Source organism: Salmo salar, chromosome ssa12 (assembly GCF_905237065.1).
Source record: "Salmo salar chromosome ssa12, Ssal_v3.1, whole genome shotgun sequence".
Lineage (NCBI taxonomy): Eukaryota > Metazoa > Chordata > Actinopteri > Salmoniformes > Salmonidae > Salmo > Salmo salar.
Genome location: NC_059453.1, coordinates 26,818,819 through 26,831,365, shown reverse-complemented (window position 1 = coordinate 26,831,365; position 12,547 = coordinate 26,818,819). Strand labels below are relative to the sequence as shown.

Here is a 12,547-nt window from a genome sequence, read left to right as displayed (position 1 = left end):
TAAATAGGTTATAGTAGCAAGTAACTACAATTTAGCAAATTACAGACAGACAGGCAGTTCAAATGTATAGATAGACAGACGTACAGACTTATAGACAGCGGTTATGTACCAACACCTGCTTCCAACCACAACCACCTCTTAAGGTAGGTTTATGACCTAATTGAATGATCTTGGCTTTGAACCATGTCATGTGAAATAGCCCTGTTATTGTAAATATTATAGTACTTGGCTATCTCACCCTTATTACTACAGGATTCTAGAGTGCTCAAGGGCCTTACATTCTAAAACATGCAAACTAAATATACGACCATGTTGCACAGAGCAAAAACTATTCCTGTGTTATAACACCAGCATAATCAAAGAGGTTAACCAGTCATTGATAGGTGCTAATGGAAACAAACCATTCACAGATGCCCGGAAGCTTAACACCTTTAGTAATTGATGACTACTTTGAAATGAAATATGACGAATGCAAAACATGTGGATGTGCCCGGAATCCAGGAGGCTGGAAAAAATGTGCAATAGGAATGAGCTGTTAGCTAACAAGCACGTGCACAGATATGGCTCTACCTGTGCAGAGCACAGGCCCCTTTGCCCTTTCAGTCTCCAGAGTGCCTTTTTCAGTGGTAGTATAATTTTGCCCCCACCAAATTTTTTGTTGGTTTTATACAATTTTTGTCATTCTTGTTCTTCAAAAATCCAAAGGCACTCATCTGAGCAATCTTTATTGCAGTTGCATGGTAAAAGTTGAACAAGATGAAGGAAAAAGGAAACCGCACACTGCTCTTGATAGTATCACTAATCTTTAATAAGCTTACTTATCGGCCTCACGGCCTTCGTCAGAGCTTTTGTGAGTTTTTTTAAATTAGCACTCTTATGTAGACCTAGCCCCACCCACATCCGTTCCACACATCGAAAGGGGTTGGAGGCGAAGGAAAAACAAATAAGTGCTACCAAATATAACAGTATGCATTTTATAAATATTCGAATAAAGTGTGTAAATAAGACGTATTAAACACGTCTGTAAAACCATAATGAGGACATAGTAAGTTTTATCATTGGGTACATCGTACGAAAAACATGAGAGTAACCTTAATAAGGACATAATTCATGTTCAAATTCACAACATAACATACATAGGCATTTCATCATTAAGTCCTTTAGGAAATAATGTCTGGAGGGTGAAAATCCCAAAACATTCTCTTTTACTCAGAGTATTATTAATATCACCTCCGCTGTCTGATATCTTAACTTTCTCGATGCCACAACGTCTAAAGGTAGAAATGTCATGCTTTAGGTCATTAAAATGTACTGCGACTGGATAATCCCTGACGTTTCTCCTGATTGAACTTTTATGTTTACTTATTCTCTGTTTGAGAGAACGAGAGGTTTTACCTACATAGCACAGCCCACATTTAAATATGTAAAAAACATGGGTGGTGGAACACGTAATAATGTCATTTATTTGGAACCGTTTTCCTGTATGTGGGTGCCAGAAATATTCACTCTTCATCATATTGTTTCACTATGCGCATCCTTTGCATTTGTAGCTACCATTTGGAAGAGGGTGTAAAAGAGCCTGGCTGATTTCATTTGTGGCTGGCAGTTGGCATGAACCAATTTATCGCGTAAATTGCGACCTCTCCTATACACAATAAGTGGGGGATTTTTTAATACAGCCGGCAAAGCTGGGTCTGATGATAAAATATGCCAGTGTTCCTTGACCGCATCTCCCCCTTCTCGCGAGTTCATAGTATATGTGGTTATGAACATTACGGAGTGTTCTTTAGCTTTAGAAAGTTAAGATATCAGACAGGGGAGGTGATATTAATAATACTCTGAGTAAAAGAGAATGTTTTTGGATATTCACCCTCCAAACATTATTTCCTTAAGGACTTAATGATGAAATGCCTATGTATGTTGTGAATTTGAACATGAATTATGTCCCTATTTAAGATTACTCTGATATTTTTTTGTACGCTGTACCCAATGATAAAACTTGCTATGTCCTCATTATGGTTTTACAGACGTGTTTAATACGTCTTATTTACACACTTTATTTGAATATTTATGAAATGCATACTGTTATATTTGATAGCACTTCTTTGTTTTTCCTTCGCCTCCAACCTCTTTCGATGCGTGGAAGCGATGTGGGTGGGGCTAGGTCTACATAAGAGTGCTAATTTAAAAAAACTCACAAAAGCTCTGACAAAGGCCGCGAGGCCGATATGTAAGCTTATTAAAGATTAGTGATACTATCAAGAGCAGTGTGTGGGTTCCTTTTTCCTTCATGTCGTCCTTGTTCTGAATCCTGCATGGCATCTTTAAATGCTCATCCATGCTTCAGAACCAAAAAGTTTCACATCTTGATTGTCGACCAATGACCAGTCATCAGCAATGGAGCACAAAGGTGGGCACACATATCCAAATTAGTGACCAAAATGAACTTGCATAATTTCTTCAATTTTTCCTTGATAAAAACAGAGTAGACCTACATTTATCATCCATATAAAATACAGTTTATTGATCTACTACTGACTCATCTTTGCCAGAACAGGCTACCTGGTGATTTGATTGATCTAATTTCATATTTCAGAAAGGCCTAGTTTAGGTGCCTATTGGCTATAAACAGAGTATACCAAACATTAAGAATACCTTACGAATATTGAGTTGCACCTCCCCCTCAGAACAGCCTCATTCGTTGGGGCATGAACTCTACAAGGTGTCGAAAGTGTTCCATAGGGATGCTGGCCCATGTTGACTCCAATGATTCCCACAGTTGTGCCAAGTTGGCTGGATGTCCTTTGGGGGGTGGACTATTCTTGATACACCTTGGAAACTAATGAGCTTGAAAAACCAAGCCGCGTTGCAGTTTTTGACACAAACCAGTGTGTCTGTGTCCTACTACTGTACCATACCCCATTGAAAGGCACTTATATTTTATGTCTTGCCAATTCACCATCTGAATAACACACATACACAATCTCAATTGTCTCATGGCTTAACAATCCTTTTTTAACCTGTCTCCTCCCCTTCATCAACACTGATTGAAGTTGATTTAACAAGTGACATCAATAAGGGATCATATATTTCACCTGGATTCACCTGGTCAATCTATGTCATGGAAAAGCAGTTGTTTTTAACATTTTGTATACTCAGTGTATGTCTAAAGTTAAACAGCTGTAACATCGCAATGCTTTCAATATTATGGGATGAAGATTTAACATATTTATTATGACATTTGTGAGGAAGAACAGGGCAACCCGGCTTGCAACAAGCACTCTGCAAGCATGCTGCCCTCCAAAGTGATGGCACGGTGCAGACAGAACATGCTTTCCATATGATCCTGCGACCTCTGTTAAAATTGGCCGTATGATTTTGCTTGCTCTGGACTCCAGAGAAGTGACATGATATATCCCTAGTTGATATTGGCTGCTAACACATGAATGATTTTCACTTTCACAAAATGCATGTGTAAAAGTTTATTTCAGTTTATTTCTGTAGCCTATCTTGTGTTTTGAAAAGGCATCCCCATTTATGTATAGACAGGGTACATTTTCGCAGTGATTGTGTGTGCATGTTCGCATGAGCCTTAGAATAGCTGCCATGTCCCTGTGAATACCTAATTATTTCTGTCTGAAGACTGCAAAACGTCCACACCCACTCAGCATTAACCCCTTTCGGATGTGTGGTGCAACTTACAGTATGAGTATGGAAAGATGAATGGGAAAGTATTCTTATTTTATAGCTCTTCAGGGTCTTTTTCTCCTAATGGCGTAGTCGGCAGAGAGTAGTGCAGCTCCGCCAGTAATACAGTTTCGGTCGAAATTACAATAAGATCTTTCTTCATTCCAGTTCATTCCTGAGTGCCGGGGAGAGACGGTCACGATGATTACAAAGTAGAATAACGAGAGAGAAAGACACTGCATGAGAGCATGCTGACAGCTTCTACAGGATATTTAAAAAGAGTTGTAGAATTGAACGGGCGATGACTGATTGGAGAGGGAAATATTATGTGGAACGGGCCTCCGAGCACTGGGAAGCTCCCAAGGGCTACGTTATATTGTTGGAGTCTTCTCATGTCCGCAGCAGGCAGGGACATTACAGACCAGACACAGAATGCTGCCTGCCTGAGTGGCTTGTCAAGTATAAATTGAAGAGATATATAGCTGCTGTATTGTATGTAGGCTATGCATCCATTTTACTGTTCACCTCTTAGTTCTATCCTCAAGTACTAAGGCTCTGGTGTGAGAGTGTCACAGACAGACTACAATCAGACAGAAATGCATTCAATCAAACCTCCAAACCATAGCACATATGCCTCCTACAGTTAGTCTGATTTCTGAGGCGTCTTTTTTGTTAATGCAAAACCTAGAATGACTACATATTCATGACTGTCTGCGGGGAAGGAAGCTGTACTCATAATTAGCATGTAATTGCAGTTTTTAAACCTGGCTACACCATCATACAATATGCACTTCTCTTCCTTCCTTATTTTTTATTCAGTAATTTCTTCCTCATCAGCCCCTGTCCACCGAGACGGTTGTTTATCTGGTGTTTGGTGTTTATGTATAGGTTCTGGTCTGGATACAATGTGTTGAGGGACAGTGAGAAAGAGAGAGCCAAAGGCACTGTTGCAAGTGAAGGGAGATTCTGAGAAAAAGACAAAACGTCATTTGCCTTCAGAATTTCAATTCTGTGCGAAACATAGCTTAAGTTTCTTCAGCAGCACAGTAGAGAGGTAATACTCACTCTTGCTGTTGGAGTAGCACTTTATGAAATATCACATCACTTCCCAGGCATCTGAAACAAATGTGGTTTTGGCTTGCTGATGGAAGATAGCAGCAGTCTGAAATATTACTTGACTATCAGAGAAGGGATTAGGTACTGCAGTAGTTGCACTGTCTGCTGTTGTTGTGTCTGACAGCATCGAGGAAGAAACCCTGAGGTAGTGTGGATACGCCCCCCTCAGAGAGAGAGACACAGCTTAAAGCTCTCACATTTGTCGCCATGTTTTTTACAAAAGGATAGATTTGGAGTTAGATAAACTTTGATATTTCGGCAGGTACATGCGAAGGATGCTACCCTCCACAGCATTGCGTTCGCTCCAGATCAAAACTCCAAATCAAATTTTATTTGTCACATACACATGGTTAGCAGATGTTAACCTGTTAGGGCTAGGGGGCAGCATTTGCACGTCTGGATAAAAAAAATGTACCCGATTTAATCTGGTTACTAATCCTACCCAGTAACTAGAATATGCATATACTTATTATATATGGATAGAAAACACTCTAAAGTTTCTAAAACTGTTTGAATGGTGTCTGTGAGTATAACAGAACTCATTTGGCAGGCAAAACCCTGAGACATTTTCTGACAGGAAGTGGATACCTAATGTGTTGTATTGACTTTAAACCTATCCCATTGAAAAACACAGGGTCTGAGGAATATTTTGGCACTTCCTATTGCTTCCACTAGATGTCACCAGCCTTTACAAAGTGTTTTGAGTCTTCTGGAGGGAGATCTGACCGAACAAGAGCCATGGAACGATGATGTCCCATTAGACACCTGGCGCGCGAGTTCATGTTGGGTACCCTCGTTCCAATACGTTATAAAAGAGTATGCATTCGTCCACCTTGAATATTATTCATGTTCTGGTTAAAAAAGGCCCTAATGATTTATGCTATACAACGTTTGACATGTTTGAACGAACGTAAATATATTTTTTCCCCTCGTTCATGACGAGAAGTCCGGCTGGCTTAGATCATGTGCTAACAAGACGGAGATTTTTGGACATAAATGATGAGCTTTTTTGAACAAAACTACATTCGTTATGGACCTGTGATACCTGGAAGTGACATCTGATGAAGAGAATCAAAGGTAATGGATTATTTACATAGTATTTTCGATTTTAGATCTCCCCAACATGACGTCTAGTCTGTATCGCAACGCGTATTTTTCTGGGCGCAGTGCTCAGATTATTGCAAAGTGTGATTTCCCAGTAAGGTTATTTTTAAATCTGGCAAGTTGATTGCGTTCAAGAGATGTAAATCTATAATTCTTTAAATGACAATATAATATTTTACCAATGTTTTCTAATTTTAATTATTTAATTTGTGACGCTGACTTGACTGCCGGTTATTGGAGGGAAACGATTTCCTCAACATCAATGCCATAGTAAAACGCTGTTTTTGGATATAAATATGAACTTGATAGAACTAAAAATGCATGCATTGTCTAACATAATGTCCTAGGAGTGTCATCTGATGGAGATTGTAAAAGGTTAGTGCATCATTTTAGCTGGTTTTATGGTTTTGGTGACCCTGTCTTTGACTTGACAAAACATTACACACAACTCTTGTAAATGTACTGTCCTAACATACTCTAAATTTATGCTTTCGCCGTAAAACCTTTTTGAAATCGTAAAACGTGGTTAGATTAAGGAGATGTTTATCTTTCAAATGGTGTAAAATAGTTGTATTTTTGAAAAATTCGAATTTTGACATTTATTTGGATTCAAATTTGCCGCTCTTGAAATGCACCTGCTGTTGATGGAGTGCACCACGGGTGGCACGCTAGCGTCCCACCTAGCCCATAGAGGTTAATGCAAGTGTAGCGAAATGCTTGTGCTTCTTGTTCCGACCATGCAGTAATACCTAACAAGTAATCTAACCTAACAATTTCACAACAACTAACTTATACACACAAGTGTAAAGGAATGAATAAGATTATGTACATAAAAATATATGAATGAGCGATGGCCGAACGGCATAGGCAAGATGCAGTAGATGGTATAGAGTAGTGTCGTCTGCAAACTTGATGATTGAGTTGGAGGCATGCATGGCCACGCAGTCATGGGTGAACAGGGAGTACAGGAGAGGGCTGAGAACGCACCCTTGTGTGGCCCAAGTGTTGAGGATCAGCGGGGTGGAGATGTTGTACCTACCCTCACCACCTGGGGGCGGCCCGTCAGGAAGTCCAGGACCCAGTTGTACAGGGCGGGGTCGAGACCCAGGGTCTCAAGCTTAATGATGAGTTTGGAGGGTACTATGGTGTTAAATGCTGAGCTGTAGTCGATGAACAGCATTCTTACATAGGTATTCCTTTGTCCAGATGGGTTAGGGAAGTGTGCAGTGTGATTGCGCCGTCTGTGGACCTATTGGGGCAGTAAGCAAATTGGAGTGGGTCTAGGGTGTCAGGTAGGGTGGAGGTGATATGGACCTTGACTAGTCTCTCAAAGCACTTCATGATGACGGAAGTGAGTGCTTCGGGGCGATAGTCATTTAGCTCAGTTATCTTCCCTTTCTTGGGAACAGGAACAATGTTGGCCCTCTTGAAGCATGTGGGAACAGCAGACTGGGATAGGGATTGATTGAATATGTCCGTAAACACACCAACCAGCTGGTCTGCGCATGCTCTGAGGACGTGGCTGGGGATGCCGTCTGGGCCAGCAGCCTTGCGAAGGTTAACACGTTTAAATGTTTTACTCACGTTGGCTGCAGTGAAGGAGAGGCCGCAGGTTTTGGTAGCGGGTCGTGTCGGTGGTACTGTGTTGTCCTCAAAGTGAGCAAAGAAATTGTTTAGTTTGTCTGGGAGCAAGACATCGTGGTCTGCGACGGGGCTGGTTTTCCTTTTGTAGTCCGTGATTGACTGTAGACCCTGCCACATACCTCTCATGTCTGAGCCGTTAAATTGCGATTCTACTTTGTCTCTATACTGACACTTAGCTTGTTTGATTGCCTTGCGGAGGAAATAGCTACAATGTTTGTATTCGGTCATGTTTCCGGTCACCTTGCCCTTATTAACCTGTTAGGGCTATGGGGCAGTATTGACACGGCTGGATAAAAAAACATACCCGATTTAATCTGGTTACCACTCCTACCCAGTAACTAGAATATGCATATACTTATTACATATGGATAGAAAACACCCAAAATTTTCTAAAACTGTTTGAATGGTGTCTGTGAGTATAACAGAACTCATTTGGCAGGCAAAACCCTGAGACATTTTCTGACAGGAAGTGGATACCTGATGTGTTGTATTGCCTTTAAACCTATCCCATTGAAAATCACAGGGTCTGAGGAATATTTTGGCACTTCCTATTGCTTCCACTAGATGTCACCAGCCTTTACAAAGTGTTTTGAGTCTTCTGGAGGGAGATCTGACCGAACAAGAGCCATGGAACGATGATGTCCCATTAGACACCTGGCGCGCGAGTTCATGTTGGGTACCCTCGTTCCAATACGTTATAAAAGAGTATGCATTCGTCCACCTTGAATATTATTCATGTTCTGGTTAAAAAAGGCCCTAATGATTTATGCTATACAACGTTTGACATGTTTGAACGAACGTAAATATATTTTTCCCCTCGTTCATGACGAGAAGTCCGGCTGGCTTAGATCATGTGCTAACAAGACGGAGATTTTTGGACATAAATGATGAGCTTTTTTGAACAAAACTACATTCGTTATGGACCTGTGATACCTGGAAGTGACATCTGATGAAGAGAATCAAAGGTAATGGATTATTTACATAGTATTTTCGATTTTAGATCTCCCCAACATGACGTCTAGTCTGTATCGCAACGCGTATTTTTCTGGGCGCAGTGCTCAGATTATTGCAAAGTGTGATTTCCCAGTAAGGTTATTTTTAAATCTGGCAAGTTGATTGCGTTCAAGAGATGTACATCTATAATTCTTTAAATGACAATATGATATTTTACCAATGTTTTCTAATTTTAATTATTTAATTTGTGACGCTGACTTGACTGCCGGTTATTGGAGGGAAACGATTTCCTCAACATCAATGCCATAGTAAAACGCTGTTTTTGGATATAAATATGAACTTGATAGAACTAAAAATGCATGCATTGTCTAACATAATGTCCTAGGAGTGTCATCTGATGGAGATTGTAAAAGGTTAGTGCATCATTTTAGCTGGTTTTATGGTTTTGGTGACCCTGTCTTTGAATTGACAAAACATTACACACAACTCTTGTAAATGTACTGTCCTAACATACTCTAAATTTATGCTTTCGCCGTAAAACCTTTTTGAAATCGTAAAACGTGGTTAGATTAAGGAGATGTTTATCTTTCAAAGGGTGTAAAATAGTTGTATGTTTGAAAAATTTGAATTTTGACATTTATTTGGATTCAAATTTGCCGCTCTTGAAATGCACCTGCTGTTGATGGAGTGCACCACGGGTGGCACGCTAGCGTCCCACCTAGCCCATAGAGGTTAAAAGCCGTGGTTCGCACTTTCAGTTTTGCGCAAATGCTGCCATCAATCCACGGTTTCTGGTTGGGGAATGTTTTAACCTCTTGGGGCTAGGTGGGACGCTAGCGTGCCACCCGTGGTGCACTCCATCAACAGCAGGTGCATTTCAAGAGCGGCAAATTTGAATCCAAATAAATGTCAAAATTCAAATTTTTCAAAAATACAACTATTTTACACCATTTGAAAGATAAACATCTCCTTAATCTAATCACGTTTTACGATTTCAAAAAGGTTTTACGGCGAAAGCATAAATTTAGAGTATGTTAGGACAGTACATTTACAAGAGTTGTGTGTAATGTTTTGTCAAGTCAAAGACAGGGTCACCAAAACCATAAAACCAGCTAAAATGATGCACTAACCTTTTACAATCTCCATCAGATGACACTCCTAGGACATTATGTTAGACAATGCATGCATTTTTAGTTCTATCAAGTTCATATTTATATCCAAAAACAGCGTTTTACTATGGCATTGATGTTGAGGAAATCGTTTCCCTCCAATAACCGGCAGTCAAGTCAGCGTCACAAATTAAATAATTAAAATTAGAAAACATTGGTAAAATATTATATTGTCATTTAAAGAATTATAGATTTACATCTCTTGAACGCAATCAACTTGCCAGATTTAAAAATAACCTTACTGGGAAATCACACTTTGCAATAATCTGAGCACTGCGCCCAGAAAAATACGGCGTTGCGATACAGACTAGACGTCATGTTGGGGAGATCTAAAATCGAAAATACTATGTAAATAATCCATTACCTTTGATTCTCTTCATCAGATGTCACTTCCAGGTATCACAGGTCCATAACGAATGTAGTTTTGTTCAAAAAAGCTCATCATTTATGTCCAAAAATCTCCGTCTCGTTAGCACATGATGTAAGCCAGCCGGACTTCTCGTCATGAACGAGGGGAAAAAATATATTTCCGTTCGTTCAAACATGTCAAACGTTGTATAGCATAAATCATTAGGGCCTTTTTAACCAGAACATGAATAATATTCAAGGTGGACGAATGCATACTCTTTTATAACGTATTGGAACGAGGGTACCCAACATGAACTCGCGCGCCAGGTGTCTAATGGGACATCACCGTTCCATGGCTCTTGTTCGGTCAGATCTCCCTCCAGAAGACTCAAAACACTTTGTAAAGGCTGGTGACATCTAGTGGAAGCAATAGGAAGTGCCAAAATATTCCTAAACCCCTGTGTTTTTCAATGGGATAGGTTTAAAGTCAATACAACACATCAGGTATCCACTTCCTGTCAGAAAATGTCTCAGGGTTTTGCCTGCCAAATGAGTTCTGTTATACTCACAGACACCATTCAAACAGTTTTGGAAACGTTAGAGTGTTTTCTATCCATATATAATAAGTATATGCATATTCTAGTTACTGGGTAGGATTAGTAACCAGATTAAATCGGGTACATTTTTTTTATCCAGACGTGCAAATGCTGCCCCCTAGTCCCAACAGGTTAATAGACGCTGTGGGTACAACATCACCGATGCACTTGCTAATAAACTCGCTCACCGAATCAGCTAATTTATCGATGTAATTGTCAAACGCTATGCGGAACATATCCGAATCCACGTGATCGAAGCAATCTTGAAGCGTGGAATCCGATTGGTCGGACCAGCGTTGAACGCATGGGCGCTTCCTGTTTTAGTTTCTGTCTAAAGGCTGGGAGCAACAAAATGGAGTCGTGGTCAGATTTTCCGAAAGGAGGGCGGGGGAGGGCTTTATATGCGTTGCAGAAGTTAGAATAACAATGATCCAGGGTTTTGCCAGCGTGGGTTGCGCATTTGATATGCTGATAAAATTTAGGGAGCCTTGTTTTCAGATTAGCCTTGTTAAAATCCCCAGCTACAATAAATGCAGCCTCAGGATGTGTGTTTTACATAGAGTCAAATTAAATTATTTCAGGGCCGTCGATGTGTCTGATTGGGGGCAGGATGTACACGACCTACAACCTAATTTTGACCAAAATTAACCTGAGAGATTCTTGCTTCCAAGGTTTTATTTTTCCAAGCTATACGGTGGCTGCTCTAGCCAACAAACAGCAGAGACCTGAGGATGCCATTCCAACCTGGAACTAAGCAATAGATACAAATTCAATTAGCACAAAGGTGTGAAGTAAAAGGCCTTTGGGCCCAACAAGTGTCAGGAGTCTTTGAAGCATCCTCTGAAGCCCACTCCTGCTGTTCAAAGACCATTCACTGGCATTTTCTCAGATCTCGGCGATCACTGCCTCATTGTCTGCAACCATAATCAGTCTGCGGTCAATCGACCACCCCTCATCACTGTCAAACACTCCCTAAAACACTTCAGCAAACAGGTCTTTCTAAACGACCTGGCCGGGGTATCCTGGAATGACATTAACCTTATCCCGTCAGTAGAGGATGCCTGGCTATTCTTTAAAAGTGCCTTCTTCACCATCTTAAATAAGCATGCGCCATTCAAAAAATGTTGAACCAGGAATAGATATAGCCCTTGGTTCACTCCAGACCTGTCTGCCCTTGACCAGCACAAAAACATCCTGTGGTGTTCTGCATTAGCATCGAATAGCCCCCGTGATATGCAACTTTTCAGGGAAGTTAGGAACCAATATACACAGGCAGCTAGGAAAGCTAAAGCTAGCTTTTTCAAACAGAAATTTGCATCCTGTAGTACAAACTCAAAAAAGTTCTAGGACACTGTAAAGTCCATGGAGGACAAGAGCACCTCCTCCCAGCTGCCCACTGCACTGAGGCTAGGAAACACTGTTACCACAGATAAATAAATAAATATAAATACACTATAATTGAGAATTTCAATAAGCATTTCTCTACGGCTGGCAATGCTTTCCACCTGGCTACTCCTACCCCGTTCAACTGCCCGGCACCCTCTCAGCAACATCGACCTGGCTTAGGCTTTCGACTCTGTCAATCACCACATTCTTATTGGCAGACTCAACAGCCTTGGTTTCTCAAATGACTGCCTCGCCTGGTTCACCAACTAGTTCTCAGACAGAGTTCAGTGTGTCAAATCGGAGGGTCTGTTGTCCGGACCTCTGGCAGTCTCTATGGGGGTGCCACAGGGTTCAACTCTCGGGCCAACTCTCTTCTCTGTATACATCAATGATGTCGCGCTTGCTGCTGGTGATTCTCTGATCCACCTCTACGCAGGCAACACCATTCTGTATATTCTGTCCCTTCTTTGGACACTGTGTTAACTAAATTCCAGATGAGCTTCAATGCCATACAACTCTCCTTCTGTGGCCTCCAACTGCTCT

The 12,547-nt window shown here is 40.8% G+C and overlaps 1 protein-coding gene across 1 annotated transcript in view; it reads right to left on the bottom strand.

Annotated features, from left to right (window-relative positions):
- Positions 1-12,547, bottom strand: part of LOC106564691 (VPS10 domain-containing receptor SorCS3) — a 248,845-nt gene that overhangs the window by 77,906 nt on the left and 158,392 nt on the right. The gene's annotated exons all lie outside the window — the stretch shown is intronic.